The sequence below is a fragment of the Pinus tabuliformis genome, chromosome 5_1, assembly GCF_031772625.1.
Source record: "Pinus tabuliformis cultivar Carrire ecotype Pingquan chromosome 5_1, CPIR1, whole genome shotgun sequence".
NCBI lineage: Eukaryota > Viridiplantae > Streptophyta > Pinopsida > Pinales > Pinaceae > Pinus > Pinus tabuliformis.
The window spans coordinates 328,149,694-328,169,723 of record NC_142305.1 but is presented as its reverse complement, the minus strand read 5'-3'; positions in this window follow the sequence as shown (position 1 = coordinate 328,169,723).

Below are 20,030 nucleotides of genomic sequence, written 5' to 3'. Positions count from 1 at the left end.
CCATGTCTCAGTATCAGGTAATTGGATCTTCAACATCCTTATGTATATTTCATCTTCCTCGGTGTATTTGGAAAAAGTAGGCTTATTGATAAACAAGTGTTTTACCTCGTGCTAGAGGTAAAACAAGTTTTCAAATGTATGATAAAGTATTTTTCCTGTTGGTAATGCCTTGACTGATGATGTACTAGCTTGTTATTTTGCTAGCTCTCTGATTTTGTTGTTTTAATCTTGTTGTGTCATGAGCTTGTCACTTATTACTAAGGGTCTGGGTAACCCTTTCTCTCTAAATAAATCAAGGTATTTTCAACATCTACCTTTGTATTATCCCTGCCTACAAGAGTGTTTTCCAACCACTCAGATTGATTGGCATATCTTTCTATCTTTGGTATGGGGTGGTGGATGTAAAGCCCCAATTTGACCTTTTGTCTAAGTCTGGTCATAAACCCTTGAGGGTCATATCTCCACATAAAACTGTTTTGGAACTTCATATGTTGCAGAATCAAAATTGCCTCCTTCCTTGCTTCTATAGAATTGCAGATGGAAGGGCTTAACTAGTTTTTGAATCTGAACTGCGTTCTTTTCTTGGCTCAAAAAAAATTGACTTCATAGAATTCATTATCTGCCTATAATATTATAGAGCAAATAAGCTCATGGGGAGGTATTTGGGGAGTTTGTATGGGGAAAGTTAGCACCCATAGATTCTTATTTCTGTGTGGTTTTGGTAAAGGTACCAATATCCCACTTTACTTTGCTTGGACAATTGGAGGGCTCTTTTGATATCCTGGCATATTCTGGGTGGAGGGCTTCTTGTCGACATGGTCATGACTGGATGGACAAAGGAGTCAATGAAGTCTGTATAAGTGTATGGTGATGAATACTTGTGGCATAATGGAGTCCAAAATATGACAGACTTGGGCTGGCCTCTAGTATCAAGCTTCTTGAGGGTGAAGGGAAATTTGTCTGATTGATAATACAAAAACATATGGTTTAGTATAGACGAATATTTGAATGCTCTGTCATTGTGCATTCTAGTAAACTGTTCATGCATCCTTTTAGCTATGAACTAGGCATAATTGTATATAGTAGCAGGAGGTTTTCTTGGGCTGAAAATGGACATGAAGGCCAGGATGAGCTTGTCAACAAATTCATCAGTGGTACAACCCAAAACACATGATATCATAGTCACAATATTCTTGCCTATTTCAGAGAAAATGGTAGAAACATATGGAGGGGCATATTTGGGAATGTGTTGCTCTTCTACAATGAAAGTTTGGAACAATTGGGCCAGTTTTGATGGACTCAACTTGGTGTACTGGTCTAACAAATATCCAATTGAGAGTGGGGTCAGGTTTGGACCTGGTTGGACTTGTAACATCTCATTGATTGATTCAGTTGTGATGGTAAACAAGACTTTCTGGTCAGGGGACATTATAGCTCTCTCGTTGGGAATGTAACAGGCATGGCACATATGGACAATTTCAGGAAAAATATGCACTTAGGGAAACTGGTATTTGGGAAAATTAGAGTCCCAAAGGCCAATGTCATCTGAATGGTTTAGATATCTGTCTTTACTCAAACAATGAAGTTTGAGAAGGACCTCATATGCACTGGTATCTCTGATTTGAAAATCCCTGTCTGCCAAGGGGAGGTGGTCTAGGTCCAAATGAGGAGTAGTGATCAGTATGACATCCATGGAGACAGGGGAAGCCATAATTCAGTTCTTATGGATTTGAATTTGGTAGTGTAGGGTTGTATCAGAGGGTTGGAAGGAAATTTGGAAACTTTGAGAAGGGCTTGGGTATGTGGTGTTAACTTGCAAGTATTTTTCAATTAATTTTGCTTAATTAAAGCACTTTAAGAGTGAAAGTTTTCAAATTTTGAAAGGGCGTCTAGTAATTTGTTCACAAATACCTGGAGTTTAGGTGAATTGACTTCAAACTGTTCTAGACGATGACAGAAGGTTGAAAGGGCTCTGGGAGCTATGAAGGTGGTCTCCACAGCTTCTTTGAGGACTGAAATGGGGTTAATTGGTAATTTTCAGGTTTGCAGGTGTCACACTAGTTTGTATAGGTTTTCAAAGAACTCGAGCAAAAAAAGACGAAAAAGGGCTTCTCAAACTTTTTATTAAGCAATGGTCACTTTTTGGCGGACAATTTTATGAATGAATAGTGGGTGGTTTATTAGGTTGAGCGGGGAGGCGGTTTCCGAGGCCATCACACCACTTTTATGGAGGAGGCGGTATTGAGGAGGGGTCATCCGATATACTCCAGTGCTCGAAACATAGAAGTTGGGGGTCTGGGGAAAACCACCTTATCGGGCAGGTAAAGGTCGACCATCAGGTGCAACCTATATGACTGTGGACCTTTAGATGAGGGTGACGATGATTGGACAGTAGTCAGGTGAAAAAGGTGCACGAATGAAATGAATTGAGGTGTCGGGGGGGGGGGGGGGGGCAGGGGCTTTAATCCTTGGCGGTTTGGGATTTATTCAAAGTTAATGAGGGGATTAATTGATTGGGTGGGGTTTAATGACGGGATTAACCCAACATTACCGAAAACTAGTAAGTTAAGAGAATTTTGTCGGGGGTATGAAGTAGGGGGTCAACTATAGTTTATAATTAAACTAAGGGTTGGGATATTTATATAGGGGATTTAATTAATATACGGGAAAAGGTATATCGGGATTAACATAATTATATCAAAAATTAATATGAAATGTGATGAGCAGAGTAGATATACCCCTAAGTAAAAATGTAATGTTTGTGCATATGCTTTATACTCAGGATAAAATATTTTTTGTGGGTTTTTGGAATGAAATAGAATTTAACATGGGGGATTTTACTTTTCCTAGGCAAATGAAGTTTATCCTTAGGAAAAGGGGTTTTATTAGGGTAATGAGGGGGAAATGAATTTCATGAAGAGGATTCTAACACTTGATGTCCATAAGTCATTAAGCAGAGGGTCCGGTCCCACCAAAAGTCAGAGAAATGCTCTGAGCCTTTTTGACTTGAAGGATTTAAAGTACTAGTATATACTCGTGGATAGGAAATTAGTAAGTAAGGGGAAAAAATGTATGAGGGGGAGTTAATCAAATTAACTTGCAAACCTTTGTTTTTGCTTCCATAATTGATCATACATATTGAAATATGTGTCTAAGCATGATGCATACGTTTTGATCCAATCAACTTTATACCTCAACAACCTTTCTTCTACTTACCCGTTTACTTACCCTAACATTTTTTCTTCATTTATTCGAGTGCATTTAGACTAGAAGACCCTTATCATTCATTTTTATTTTGAAAAGTAAACTATATACTTATAAACTTATATCATCCAAGGGCTCATATTAAACTGATGAGCTCCTTTTATTTTCTCTACCTATCTACTGATCTTCCAAGATTAAACTGTTTGGTCAGATTTTATTCTCTACTTATAAACATAAAATTCAAAGCATGATATAATCAAGATTAAACAGTTTGATTACCATGGATTGTGGCATGAATAACAAGTTGCACACAATCATTATTATGCATAAAAGTAAATAGTAGTGGCATTTATACTTGCACACTTTCATGGTCTCTTTTTGTTTTTGGGGTTCATATATTTTCATTTTTTGACCTTCTCTTATTCTTTTTTTCCTTTGATATTTCTTTTAGGACATACCCTCTTTACATTTTTTAATTTTTTAATATGGAAAACATTTGCAGAAAGAAAAGGTATGTACAATATTACAAGGCTTAACCTTAGTCATTCAAAATTATGACTCCTATTGGTATAGGAACCTAACAGTGGCTCCACTTGGGGATGGCATTTTCTGAAAATATGTCAATAACTAATGAAGATCAGTGGCCTTTGAATTGTTTTTGATGTTACCTTGCAAAGTGTCCTTCTGTGAATCTGCATTATTGATACTTATGACAGTAAATCTTTTAAAGCTTAGGGCCTTCTCTTTAGGCTTCAACTTCAAAGATCACCATCCAATCCAAACTAGACTTTGTAAATAAAGTATGTACAAATGGGAAATGAAAATTAGTAACTTGGTTCAAAGTAATGTTTTAGCATTTGACCATTCACTGGCCCACCTTCTGCATCTGTACCATTAATTTCTCTCAAGAAGAAAGCATTATTTCCTCTGTAAGCATAAATGACATAGGGACCTTTCCATAGGAAATCAAATTTCCCATGTTTGCCTTTGTCTTCCCTCCTTGAATCTCACTTAAGTACTTTTTCACCAATGTAGAAATATTCAGCCTTGGTTCTCTTATCAAAAATCTTTTTAATCTTTTCCTGTACAACTTGAGACTTGACGTAGACCTCTTCTCTGGTTTGTTGTAGATGAACAGTTTGGTTGATTCTTCTTTGGATATTGTTTGGTTCAACCTGCAATTCTTGAAGTATCTTCATTACTGGTACTCCCAAAGAGGATGGAAAGACAACTTCCATCCCATAAACTATTTGATAGGGAGAAGTACCAATTGATTTCTTAGTAGTCAATCTATGTGCCCATAAGGCATTGACTAGCTTTTATTCCAAGTTTTCTTATTGTCCTCTAGTAACTTCTTGATGATGTTTACTAGGCTTTTGTTTGAAGATTCTGCCAGTACATTACCTTGAGGGTAATAGGTTGTGGAATGGCCAAGGGTGATATGGTATCTATTGCAGAAATCTATCATTCTTTTGGATTTAAAGGCTGTTGCATTATTAGTAATGAGCTTAGTTGGACATCCAAATGTTGATAGAATATTGGTTTCAAGGAAGGTTATGATAACAATATTTCTGGATTGCCTTGAAGGTATGGCCTCTATCCATTTTGTGAAGTAGTCTGTGGTTGTGAGGATCCATTTGTGTTGGGCTAAGGAGGGTGGGTGAATGTCACCATTGAAGTCTAAACCCCATTGTCAAAAAGGTATTTTTGCAGAGATTGGCTTGAGGGGTAAAGGTAAGAGCTTTTCCTTACCCTTAAAAATTTGGCATTTGTGATAGGAGGTCACATAGTTTTTGACATCAGCAAATAAGGTAGGCCATTAGAAACCAGCTCTAAGGATTTTATCTCAGTGGTCTTCTAGTAGAGGTGTCTTCCACAGTCACCCGCATGAAATTATTCCAAAACTTTGTCAGATTCTTCTTTTAATAAGCAATTGAGAAGAATACCTTCATGATCTCTCCAAAATGGAGCATTGTCTAATATAAAAAATTTCAAGGATTTCATCTTCAAAAACTTGCTTTTAGTCCTAGATAATTCAAGAGGAGCTTGTAAATTCAGTAAAACATAAATAATATCAGCATACCAAGGTGATTCAATAAAGGCTTGGCTGATTAGTGGAGTCGCCATCTCCTCTTCATTATCCATTGCTGCAATAAAGTTTATATCCAACACCTAACAGTTTGATTCAGCCATGAGTTTGCCTAAACCTTGGCCCTTGATTAACTTAGTAGGTTTGATTTCTATATCACACTCTAAAATAGTAGCAATCCACTTTCCCCTCTTTCCATCAGGACCATCCTGAGTTAGAATGCCTTTAACTACTGAATTAGGAACATAGACTACTATATGAGAATATAAGATGTATACCCTAAAGTCCTTAATGGCTTTGACTAAAGCCAAGGCTTGTTTTTCCATTATATTATATTTCAAGGTGGCATCTCTCAGGGCTTTGCTGAAGAAAGCAATGGGTTATTCATAGCCCTGGTCATTTTTCTGCAATAGAACTGCAACAATTGTGTGCTCATAAGCAAAGGAAAACAAGATGAAATCTTTGTCAAATTTAGGACTGATTAACACAGGTGTTTTAGTCAAGGCTAGTTTTATGTCTTCAAAGGATTTTTTAGCCTCAATAGTCCATTTTATGGTGGAGTATTTTTTCAACATGTTGTTTAGTGATCTAATTAACTCTGCCATATTAGATATAAATCTTCTAAGAAAATTATTTTTCCTAAGAAAGCTTGTAACTCTTTAATGTTCCTAGGGTGTTTTATTTGCAAGATGGCTTCTATTCTAGCAGGGTCTATTCTTATACCATCTTTTGAAATTATGTGACCTAACAACTTTCCTTCTTCTAACCCAAACAAGGACTTTTTGGGGTTTAAGGAGATTCCAAATTTCCTGCATTTAATAAAAACTTGCCTTAGATGATCCAAATGTTGATTGTCAGATTTTGAAAATACAGTAATATCATCTAGATATATCACAAGGAAATCATGAATTTCTTTTGCAAAGGCTATATCCATAGCCCTCTGGAAAGTGGCTCTTGCATTCATTAGCCCAAAAGGCATTTTCACATACATAAATGTGCCCCAAGGAGTAGTAAAGGCAGTTTTGGGTTGGTCATCTGGATGAACCAAGATTTGATTGTAACCAGAAAACCCATCCAACAATGAGATTCTGGTTGATCCAACTACTCTCTGTAAAATGTGGTCCATTTTGGGGAGAGGGTAATTGTCTTTTAGTGACACTTTGTTGAGGTTTCTGAGATCCACATAGAGTCTGATCTCACCAGTTTTCTTTCTAGTTGGCACCAAGTTTGAGACCCAATCAGAAAATCTGATTGGTGCAATTATTTTGGCATCATACATCCTCTGAATTTCTTTTTCAATTGCAAGTAATAAGACATGATTAATCCTTATAAGTTTTTTTTTTAAAGGCTTTTTATTTTCTTTAATAAGAATTGTGTGTTGGATGATGTTGGTGTCATAGGATTTGAGGTCCTCATAACTCCAAGCAAAGACATCCTGAAATTATTTCAACAACTCAATGTATTTCACTTTTTCAGTTGGGGGTAATGATTTTGAAAGTTTGATCAATTTAGGATCTTCATCGGTGCCTATATTACATTCCTCTATATCAGACCTTGAAGGTTCCATTTTAGGTTTCCTAGGAACATCATTTGAATCAAATAAATCTTCCAAAGGGGTTAATCCCTTTGGTAAGAAGTTATCTTTGAGATTAATTACTTCAGTTTCTTCACTGATTATTTCATTAATCTCAATTTGTTCTAAGTTATCTACATCTAATTTGGTAAATTTAGTTGGGTTGAGTCTATCTATTTCATCACCTTCTATCTCATTTATTTATATCTCATCCTTAGTGTTAGGATCTATTGATGTAACAGTATCTATATTGTTATTGGTAAACTATTCTTCTGAAATAAAAAAGTTATTTATCTGTTTATCATCAGAAAATATTTTCCAATTCTTCAAATTATCTGGAATTGCAGGTCTATGCCTAACTTCAGCAGTGTACTGATGGTTGGGTTGGAAGGGTAATTTGCAGGTGCTGGAAAACATTGCTAAACTATGGGCTTGCATGTTATGTTTTCTAGGAATTACTGCAAGCCTTGATTCTAGGAAAGTGTTAAGTATTTCCACGATAGTTCCCCTATAACAACTCAATCTAGGGTCCTTTGTCATATATACACCATCAATCTATTTTACAATTAGTTCAGAGTCTCCCATGACAGAAACTCTTTTAGCTCCTAGATTCCTAACTAACTTAAGACCTAAAATTAATGCTTCATACTTGGCCATTTAAAATTCAATCTATATGCATGGCCTTCTGAGTAATTATTTTCCAAATTATATGTCCACACTCCTACTCCCGCTCCTAACCTATTGACTGATCCATCAAAATCTAAATGCCATAACATGTCATGATCTATATTTTCACTATCTGTTGCAAGAAACTTTTCATCATTTATAGCAATTTGACCGTCTTGTTCATTGAACAGTTCCATAGTATGATCAGTTTCATTTTGTGTAGAAATTGCAATTTCTTTTGGTTCTGTATTAGTATTATTTGAACTTTCTTCTTGTTTTTGATCAGCATTATACAGGATAAAAGAATCGATATCTGAGTGTATGGAGTAGGTGGGAAATTTTTGAGGCCGATCTTGGCTACTTACCATATATTTCATTAAGGTTTCTCGGTATAGTTTCATAGGTTATCCAAAAATAGAGATTGTTGCATATGACATATCTAGTTGTAAGGATCCTTGAAGTTTGGCTCCCCATGATCTGGATAACAACATGCCATACTTTGGTGGGATGTTAGCAACTACAATATCCATAAGGATGCTATTGGCAAGATATTGGACTAAAGTGACACACAGGCCTTTAATCAATCCTAGACACTTTACTTGATTGGAGTCAAATGAGAATAAGTCTTTATAAGGGCTTGTAATGTCCAGGTTTAATTTCTCCATCACTGATTTGGGCATTAAGTTGTGAGAGGCCCCAGAATCCAACATTGCATTGTGTATCATTTTGTCATCGATACTAAGGCTAATGTAAAAAGGTGGAACTCCTGCTAATGGTTTACTAGTAACTGAAATCTTTAGCTTTGCTATCTCTGCTCCCAAATTGAATGGAAAAGAGACTTTTTCTGTTTGAAGGTTTTGAATTTTTGCAGCAGGGATTTGAGTAGGCTTTTCTTCTTTCCCTTTATTGGAGACCTCCTTATGTGGATTTTCAAATCCGATGTTTTGAGCTTTGTCCACTGGTTCCTTAGGTGGAATTGAAGTGGATGGTTGATCAGCAAAAGGTTAATTAGAGGTTATGTCTACAATTGTGGGGCTAGAAGGTTTTGGGTTTTCCTTAGGGAGAATTTGGAGGATTTTTGAAACAGGGGATTATTTTATTTTCTTGGGTTGATTTTGTACTTTTTTCTTAGTTTGGTCAGGGACATCAAAATTCCTTTTGCTTCTTAGGTTATATTGTTTATGAACTTCAAAGATGGCAGAATCGTATCCCTGTTTGTAATCAAATGATTCCCTAGACTGTAATTGTAATTGCTGTAGCATATACAATTTCTGCTCATCTTGGGTTAGAAAAACAGTGTCCTCGTCATTTATTCCCATTAGGTTAAACTGTGTATCTTGTTTTGGATCTTCTGGATGGGATGTCTCTACATACTTTTCTTAAGAAGGAGGCCTAATGTTCTGATCCGGTCCATTTTTCCCAATGTTTTGGTTTTTTCTAAAATTTGGGTTTCTAACTGGAGGTGCTTGTTGGTTATCCCATTGGGGTTTCCTTTCTATGTTCTCTATTCTATCCATTAGTCTCTCCATAATTTTGGCTAAACTATCTATTTTAATGTCAGATGGTGAAGTTTTGTCCTTTGTAGTTCCTCTCCTTTCATTTCAAACTCTAGCCCTTTTGGCTAACAAATTAGCTTCTACACTAACTGCTACAAATTGCATTTCTTCTAATGTTGGGGGGTTTCTTTCCGTAAGTTGGTATGCCATATCTGTGTCAAAACCATCAGGGAACTTTATTAATGCTAAGTCAAGTGAGGGTCTCAGGTTAACTAGGATTGCGATATATATATTATTGAATCTAGTGCAGTAATCTTGAACAGTTTCATTAGGCCCCCTTCTAATATTCTCATATTTTGAAAGGATTTGTAGGGGAAGTTTTTTCTTTTCCCACCTATCAATAAATAATCTTTGAAAATTTTCTAGGTCTGCAATTTGGTTGGTAGGAAAGGCTTTAAACCACTTCTTGACATCACCAGTTAAAGTTTGGGCAAAGAGTTTCATCTAGACATCTGCCTCATCTATTTCATGTAGTTCAAAAAAGTCAGACATCTTGTTTACATGCTACTGGGTAGTGTAATGACTAGTAACATCAAACATGAAAATCTTACTCTGATAATCTTTAGGCATAGCATGAAGTTGGGCAGGTAAAACGAGAGGAGCATGTTTGTTTGCCATTGCTGTGAGTTGGGAGAGGCTGAGATGTGGGGTTGAGGTAGTTGAAGATGATGCAGCAGTGGACGAAGAACCAAGCCCAGTAGATGATGTGTTATTGGGAAAACTAGTGTCTATGCAGAGCTACTAGTCCCACTAAGACTGGTAGTTATCTTAGAAACAAACAAACTAAAACTACTTTCGTTTTCCTTTATGAGAAGTAGATAAGAGGGGAACAAAGGAGATCAACCTCTGTCTTGCGCTTGGTTCCTTGCTTGATTCCTCTCCCTTCTGATAGATCTTTGCCACTCACTTCTTCGTCTACCCAGCTTCAAAGAGCACCTGTGGAATCAAAGCACCACAACACTATGCAAGAACAGATATCTACTAACATAAACAATATAGGACCAGATATATATTGACCACACAAATGCATATATCATCAATCATACAATAATGTGGAGGAAAACTTGAATAGCTTTATTAATATCAAGAAAAGAAAAGAGGATTACAACTAATTGTTCTAACCCAGCATCATCCTCTCAGCAAGAAAGCCCTTCTTCACCTCATGAAAAGCTTAGATCACCCAACACTATGATGTTACACCAAGAAACTAGCAGCACTTCCTTACAAGATACAAAATTCTAGCCCCCAACCTCTGGATCTCTGGGATGAGAGATCTATATATAGATATTTGCAGAGGTGTGAGTTAGCTCTGGGTTTTTTATTAGTGTCTTCTCTCTGATAGTTCTTGATTCCACTTAGAGATCCCATTGATCTCTTACTCATCCTTGGGCGATTCTGAGAGGCAAGTGTCACAGGAGAAGTTTCTGGAAGATTCCATGATCATCCACCTTGCAAACTGTCTCCGCCGCTTGTCTATTCTCGTCCATCGCACCCTATAGAAGGACTTTTCAGTATGCATCACACCTCCCGTGTGCATTTAGGTGGGATGCATCTCACCCTCAGCACTGAGCAATCAGTATGGTCCATTTTTGACCATTTCTGAGTAGTTTTTCATGGAGAACTTCTGGGAGATGATGTAATCAGCTGACCTTGTCCTTTTAGGGGTTGGAACAACACTTTTAGGGACTTAGGAGCCCTTGGTTTATGGACATTTATGATTGGGGTTGCAGTGCCCAAAAATGTCTATAACATGATGAATGAGTAACGATAGGTTAGTGAGGGAGTGTAGGTAAAAATGGTGGTGAAAAATGGACTTCAGAAGGTATTATTGTTGAAGTTGAAGGGAATAATGGTGAACTCAAAGTAATGGACAATTGTTCAGAAAGCTCAGGGGTCGTGGCAATATTAATGGATGATTGTGGAGATTTTAGAATGTATTCATCAATTGATTTGTTGGCCTATTGAATTTCAAGGTTTGCAATAAAATAAAGATCTAGAACAGTTTCATCAATTGCATTTTCAGATTTTGTTCTAAATAATGAAAGATCAAATGGCACATCAAAGGGAAGTTCTTCTAAAAATAACCACTCATCAAGACATGAATTAGCTTTAACTAATGGTATTTGGCTAACCGAACTTTCTTCTTTTTTAGATTTTATTGAAATTAGGTTGGGATTATCAACTACTGGGGCAGGGTTTGGATCTAGATTAGCCCTAGTAAAATGAGTTTTCCTAGAAGCCAGAATTTCAAAATTTTTAATTGTTTTTGTGAATTTTTTTCAAAATAACTTCTAACAAGCGACTTTAAGAGGCTAAGAATGTAGATTTAGAATTTTCTTAAAGCTTTATTAGGATTGAGGATTCGCTGGTCCCCAGTATGGTCGCCACTTTTTTATCACTTAGAAATTTCTCTAGAAGTTATTAAAAGAAAGAAAATGACCGAGGTAACCACAATCCAACTTTGGAGCATAGGCTCTAGCCAACCTAGGCTCAGAGAGAGCTCTCTCTATATGATTTAGCTTTGTTTGCTTGGATTTCAGGCTAGTGATCCATGATACTTTTGCTTATAGATGTATGAAAAGAATCACATGCAAAATTGTAACTTAACACAGAAATTAAATGTACACTCAAGAAAGGAAGAAGAAAGCACACAAAGGCACAAAAAGAAGACACCAAGACTTGATAATGGATTCATCCAATTCGGAATATGTCTCTGGGCCTAGCTCGAACAATGGGGAGGCCTTTATATTAAATGGCATGAAAGAAGGGAATTTACAATCATCAACTACATACAAGAGGCTTATACCTCCATTCTGACAGATGGCTATGAAATGGGGACCCCAGATGGAGAAGTAAGCAGCACCAATGCGTCCGTAGCAATGAGAGGGGCTGAAGACATGTAAAACTTGTCCAAAACAGACAAAAATGCGCTATCAGTCTCCTGAAAGCTCTTCTCCCATGAACAACGTGCTGAAATTCCTCCTCCTGTGCTCTTTCCAACTATCGGGCTTTATAGAGCCTTCTTCATGACAAAGGCCGCATAAATCGGGGCTGTCTGGTTCAAAAATGGAGGCAGGTGGAGTAGAAGGATCGGTGGCACAACTGACCCCTTAAAATGGCCTTATTATCGTTGTAACGACAAATACCCAAAATCCCGAAAATACACTAAAATCCGGCAAAATATTCAAGCCCCGAACTTCAAATTTTATTAAATCGGGTGTATTATTTGTATTGGGTCCAAGCCTGAGATCGCAATCGACATATCGGGAGTGCAATTCCTATTAATTGGGGATGGCCAATCACCGATCGCCGATCGCTAATATTGGCATCGGTCGATTGCATCGGCATCCCACTCACATAATGGTTCGATGTCCTAGTCTCTAATCGCCGATAACGATCCCGTTGATTGCTTTATCACTGATCGCATCACCAATCGGCCCCCTGCTTGCTTCGATATTGCTGACATGCCTCCGACCCGATATTTCGGCAATCGTTGATCGGGCGTTCCACTGCCTCTCTTTAAGTTCACCTTTTTGGATGTGCCAATTTTGATTTTGCCTTTTAAGCTTAAAAGTCCTTTTTTAAGAAAAATCCCTCATTTTCTTAAGGAACATAGCGACCTTCTCTTCACGATAACTTCATCATCCGGACTCGGATTGAAGTGTCCTTCACGTTGTTGGAATAAGGACTATGAGATCTACGTTTTGGTCCTAGGTCGATTTCATTTGGAGCACTTTGATTCTGAGCTTTTCCATGCCATTGTATTTGAAGATCCACCTGGATCAATCCTCCCCATTGAGGAGCTTTTGGACTACCAAAATCTTTTCATTAGTCAATTGGCAAGTGAGGGAATTGTTCCCTCACTTTCTCTTTCTCCATCCACTTGGCCTTGCTGGGGTGCATTCCCTTGAAACCAACTCGAAGGTATTCTAAATCTCCTCGCTGTGAAGTCTTGGTTCTTCTATCGAGGATGATGTCTTCAGGCAACTCATCGAGATATTCTGGTGCAAAATCATCAACTGTAGGAACTGTGCCCACCTCATCAGTGTCCATGATCAATGGTGGTTCATACAGCTTTAGGTTCTCCACATTCACTACTGAGTACATATGCATATATACCGAGACTTCAAGATGAAAGGCATTGTTCCCAATCTTCTCCAAAATGGTGAATGGTCCATACTGGATTGGTCGCAACTTCTTTCCTTCTCCCTTCATCCTGTCTTTGCTTATGTGGAACCACACTTTGTCACCCACTTGGAATTGATGGTTGACTCACTGTTTACCATGTCGAGCCTTGTAACGAGCTTGACTTTTCTCCAACTGCTCTTGCACTTCTTGGTGAATTAATTGGATTCGCTGAATGAACTGCTGAGCTTTGTCCCTATCATTACGTCCACTAGAGCCATCTTCCCTTCCAAAGACCATATCCAAAGGGTCCTTTGGTAGGTAACCAAAACATGTCTCAAATGGTGAACATTGCGTAGATGAATGCACTACTCGGTTGTAGGAATGTTGTACATATGGGAGATGTTCATCCCACAACTTGGGATGTTTCCCACAATAGCCTCGTAATAAGTGTACCACGATACGGTTTACAACCTTTGTCTATCCGTCAGTCTGTGGGTGAAATGTCATGCTTCTTTTCAATTTGGTGTCCATCATCCTCCACAAGCTGGTCCAAAACTCCCCAAGAAAGTGAGAGCCCCGATCTGACACAATTGATTTGGGTAATCCAAAGTGGACCCAAACATGCTGAAAGAAAAGAGAAGCAGTGTGCTCTATAGTAATATGCTTTTTACAAGGCATAAGAATACACATCTTGCTAAAATGGTCAAAAATGACATACAAATAGTCATGACTCTTCCTAGACAAAGGTAAATATCCTACAAAGTCCATTGACACACTTTCCCATGGACGACTCGGAATAGGGAGTGGTGTGTAAAGCCCAAGTTTTCTATTAGAGGGCTTTGAAACAGAACACATCACACAACCCTTTACATTATGAGTCACAATGTTTTTCATATGAGGCCAAAAACAAAATCTTTGTACATGACATAAAGTCTTTTCAACACCAAAGTGTCCAGACACAGGAGAGGTGTGGGCCTCTTGAATTACATGTACTCTTTCCCCTGTGGGAATACACAATTTACCAAGGTGATACAACAATTTCCCCTACAAGTGATAGTTGTTCACCTATGAACCATGGGTTAATTTTGCATAAACCTCCTTAAAGTCATCATCGTTAGCATATTTTTCAGCATAACTCTCAAAAGATAATGAAGCATTATGCAAAATAATGGAAGAAGAAATAGGAGGGCAAGATAGCATATCGGCCACTTTATTCCTAGTGCCCTTCTTATACTTTATTACCAAATGAAACTGTTGCAGAAAGTCCATCCACCTAAAATGACAAGATTGCTGCAATTTGGTTTGTGACTGAAGGTGCTGCAAGGGCTAATGATCTGTATGAAGAATGGTCTCCTCGCTGGCCAGGTAGTGTTTCCATTTTTTCACACTCTGTACCAAGGCATAAAGTTCCTTGTCATAGGTGGGATAGTTTATCACAACTTGAGAAAACTTCTTAGAATGGTAACAAATTGGCTTATTTTGCTGCATTAGTATAGCTCCCATGGCATGATCACTGGCATCGGTTTCGATCTCAAATGGCTGTTGGAGATCAGGTAAAGCTAAGACTGGTGCGGTGTTGATAGTTTCCTTCAATGTTTCGAAGGACTTTTGCTGTCTTCCTCCCCATTAGAAGATCTGTTTCACACTTGTCAAGGTGTGCAAAGGTGATGCAGTAACAGAGAAATTAGCAATAAATCTCCTTCAATACTGGACTGCACCTAGAAAACTATGGACCTCGGTTACACTAGTAGGCTCAGGCCAATTTACAATTGATTCAACTTTAGAGGGATCAATTTGTAACTGACCATGACCAACAATATGACCTAAGTAACCCAAAAAGGTTTTCTCGAACTCACACTTTGACAATTTTACAAAGAGTTTTTACTTTTTCAACACATCAAGCACTTTCTTTACATGACACACATGTTCATACCAACTCTTACTAAAGACAAGTATATCATCTAAATATACAAGAACAAAATCATCAATGAAAGGCTGAAATATATTATTCATAACCTGCATAAAGGTGGCTGGAGCGTTGCAAAGCTCGAATGGCATCACCATCCATTCGAATAGCCCCTGCTTGGTCTTGAAAGCGGTTTTCCACATGTCCTGATCTGCAATTCTAACCTGGTGATAACCACTGTGCAAATCCAACTTTGTGAAATAAAAAACACTCTTTAATTGGTCTAACAAATCATCTATGCGTGGAAGGGGATAGAAATTTTTCACCGTTATCTTGTTGAGCACGTGGTAATCCACACACATCCTCCAGGTGCCGTCTTTCTTTGGCACTAAAACAATCGGTGAACCACATGGAGAGGTGCTTGGCCTGATGACGCCTTGGTCCAGCAATTCCTGCACTTGTCTCTTGATTTCCTCCATCTCGATAGCCAACATCCTGTACATGCCAATATTTGGCAGAGGGGCATCATGCTATAGATGGATTTCATGTTGGATTTCCCTCTTCGTAGGTAATCCCTTCGGTTCCTGAAATAGATCATTATAATTAGAGATCAATTCAGTTAATTCTTGTTTATGCTCCTGATCGCAACCCTAGAACGCATCAGCAAATTCTGCCTCTTTTTCCCTTACGACCATAAGCATGCATCCTTTACTGGAATTCACCAGTCTTTTCATTTGTCTAGCACTTACAAGGTTGGCATTAATTTTATTTTGATGAGCCCTCACTATATATTCTACCCCATCCTTGGTGATTTGATATTTGTTCTCATGACGGAAAAAGACTGCCTTTCTATCATACATGTATGGGCTCCCTAACACCATGCCATAGATATCCAATGGTATTACATCCAATTCTACTTCATCTACTAGCTTAGACGCAATCACAAATTTGACCTTGCACTGCTGGGTTACATTCAATTTTTCTTTATCATGTATCCATCCCAACGGGTAAGGTTTCGGGTGTGGTTTTGTCTCTAAGCCGAGTTTCTTTACCAGGGATTCTGCAATTAAGTTTGCTTGGGACCCAGTATCAAACAGAGTTTCAACTTTGGTATGATTTACAACAACTCTGATATGAAATAATTCAATTCTTTTTCAGTCATTTGAAAGGGACTCATCTATAGAACTGGTGCCTTCATGCGATTTAGAATTAACAGGAGGTGTAAGAGTACCTTTTGTTCCTACTGTTGTGATCAGTGCTTCATCTCTTGAATCCAATCCAAGGTCTTGTGGGGTCACTACCACTATCTTCTACTTTCCTTTTCCTCCATACTTCTTTGGATGCTTTTCTAGGTGCTGCTTCCAACAGTGATCATCACGCGACCTTCTTTCTTGCAGTGATTGCAATAAGGCTGCTCTCCTTCTTTGGATGCTATTGTTTTCTTCTCCTTCCCTTTCCATTTCACTTTGGATTTGCCATTGGGAGGTTTGAACGGTGGCTTTCTGGACTGATCATCTCTTTCATTCTTTCCCCTATTCTCAATATGAATTTCCTTTACACTAGCTGCGTCAATAGTGGTTGGTTCAAACAACAACAATGAATGCCTAATATAGCTATGCAATGAGCCTATATACTTAGTCACAACTTCAGGTGTATCAAGTGCTATACTCAGATTCAGTGCTTGCTTCCTAAATTCTTCTGTAAAACTCTGAACATCCTGCCCTTTGCCTTGCCTTAAATACTGCCAATTCATCAAGGCTTTTTGCTTGTATCCTAAGGGATAAAACTGTTCCTTTAACACAAAAGTGAAATCAAGCCATGAGGAAAAGAGCTTACCCACATTCTTACTGCTCTGCAATTTGCTCTCCCATCGAACGAGAGCGGCGCTGCTCAGCCGTAGAGAGGCCAACTGGATCTTTCCCTCGTCCTCCATGATCTACTGAATCCTGCAGTAGACCTCAATCTGCCTAATCCAATTATTAAGCTTTTCTGTGTTACTTTCACCATTAAACATAGGAAGATCAAATTTAACATCTAATTTAAAGAAGGGTTTCTTAGATGCATCCTTTGAATTTCTACGATTATGGTGGTGAGAGGAAGAAGAACCTTCACTCCCAGAAGGAGAAGGAGGGGGTTCTTCTCCACCATTCCCATGTGTTGAACCTTGTCCTTCTGGGTTCCTCTCTTTTGCTTTCTCCAGCCTTAAAACCAGCTGACTGATATTCTCTGCCATTGAATAGAAAGTCTTTTTGAAATTACGCTCCTCTTCAATATGAGCTTCATCTTCAGCCATGTTTCTTCTTCGAAGTGCACGCCCTACCTCTAGATCAAAAGGTTCTAGTTCCCCTTCACCTCTTTGAAGCCTGTTTCTTGTTAGCATGCAAACATGCAATTCACATCTAAAAAGCCCTGCTCTGATACCACTTGATCCAGGATACTTTCGCTTATAGATGTATGAAAAGAATCACATGAAAAATTGTAGCTTAACACAGAAATTCAATGTACACTCAAGAAAAGAAGAAGAAAGCACACAAAGGCACAAAAAGAAGACACCAAGACTTGATAACAGAGTTCGTCCAATTTGTACTATGTCTCCGAGCCCAGCTCGAACAATGGGGAGGCATTTATATTAAATGGCATGAAAGAAGAGAATTTACAATCATCAAATGCATACAAGAAGCTTATACCTCCATTATGATAGATGGCTATGAAATGGGAACCCCAGATGGAGAAGTAAGCAGCACCAATGCGTCCTGTTGGACACCTAATCCTCAATGGGTTAATGTGGAAGCTGAATGGACAAAAGGAGTCCAAGAGACCTTGGGATGTGAAACCCAACGGTCACAACAATGTACTATAAATGTATATCTCATGTTAATTAAAAATGTACTTGCATGTTTTATCTTTCATATTTCTGGTTGCCCATGTGTGTTTAACATGGTATCAGAGCCGGCGATCTCCTGCCCTGCTCCAGTGTGAGCTACCTGTTTCTGTGGCCTTTGTAAACCAATGCTCTCCTCTTGATTATACTTTTCTGAGAATTTCTTAGAATAGAGGATGTTACCTCTATCAGCGCTGCCATTCCTCTGTTGTGAGCAGTCCTGGCCCTCTGCCATATTCTTTTCCACCGCTGCCATTCCTCTGTTGTGAGCAGTCCTGGCCCTCTGCCATATTCTTTTCCAGCGCTGCCTCATAACGCATCTGTCCATACTGTCCAGACAGAAGCGTTGTACGTTAAAATTTTTTGTGAATAGCCTGACATGGTATTTGCACTGTCTGTGTGAATAGCCTGACATGCTGCCTCTGCCATATAATGCATCTGTCCATATTCCTTTCAGCTGCGCCACTGCGATCTGTCTAACTGTTTAGCTCTCTGATTGATTCATAAACGTTTCTGACATGGTAGCTGCGCCTGACATGGTATCATTACATACTATGACTGTGCGGATGACTAATTCATAAACGTTTCTGCCATGGACGTGGGCTTTGCCAGAGAGTTGCAGTCTACGAGCCCTTTCTAGATTCCAATCTCTGCGTAATCTATTCGTCTCTCTCATTCTGCTGTTTGATATGATTATGAGGCTTTGAAGTCTATCGCATACAAATCTTGAGAAACGAACTGCTGTCTCTCCGAGCTGTGTTGGAAATGCTTCCCGATCCAGATTACAAAAGTTCTGAGTCTCAATTCAATTTGGAGCCAAACTATTAAAGCATCACCACCCTTTGAAGCCGATGCCAAAGCCGAGACCTCTTCTGTGTCTTCTTGTTCTTTGCACCACCACGACTGGAAGCTGTCATGCAATTTGAGGGATTCAATCACTTGAACAAAAGTTTCTCTTTTGTTCTGAGCTTTTGGAAAGTGTTGAACTGCTGAAGATCGCGTTAAAAGCGGAATAAGTTTTGAATGCTGCGTTGATACCAACATGAGAATGCAGCAGCTATGGTCGATTTAAGCGTTGAATCTCTGTGTTCATTTTGGTGAATGCATTGGTTGTTTAAATTCTAGTTAAAACCCCAACGAGCTTGTGTACACCTGTGGTGAAGCTCACTTGTGAACTGGACCTGCGTAGCTGAGACGTGATCTTCACTGAAAGTTGAATTCATGCCCAAGCCGAGAAATTGAAGGTCGTCAATATTGAAGATTGCAGACAAATTCAGGGGCGTAGTTCTTTGTTCCAAGCAAATAAATCCTTTGAGGCTGAGTGTATCTTTTCAGAAGCCGAATACCTCTTTGTGCATAATCACGTTGTTGAACATTCGTTTCTAAGGCTGTGTACTACCACAGAGGCAAGTTCCGAACAATTCCCTGAATGTATAAAGGCCGAGACCAATTCATTTGATGCTCGTATTAAGGCTGAATTGTTCCAGACAGAGGTTGAATTAAATGTTGCAACGTGGACAAATTCTGCAAACCGTGTCCATCGCTGAAATCGGTCGAAAGGGTAGAGACGGAATACCTATGCAAAAAGAAATCCCCTTGAGAATTTCCCTTGAGGTCTACAACCGAGGAACCATTTGCTGACACAGCGGAAGCGTGGTGAACATGGTAACTGCTCCTGTAACTGCTGGTAAACAACGCTGCTTAAACAACGCTGGTAAACAACGCTGCTTCTGCTCTTGTTTTAAAAAAAAAATACCGAGATTCTTCGAATGCTAGATTCTTGAGCGCTGATCAAAACTCTAGTGACTCTGCAATTGAATGAAATTTTGCGTTGGCTCCTTTCAATGTTGTGCTAATTCTTCTTGAGCATGATTCTGCATCCTGTGCGTTGTCTTAGCCTCCTGCGTTGAGGTTTGAAGCAGCGTGAATATATTATTGATGGAACTAGTGACATGTGAATGCCATATGATATGCATTGAGCTGGTTTCCATGAAAATTTCCATGTAATTGTGAGTTGAAGGTTGTGT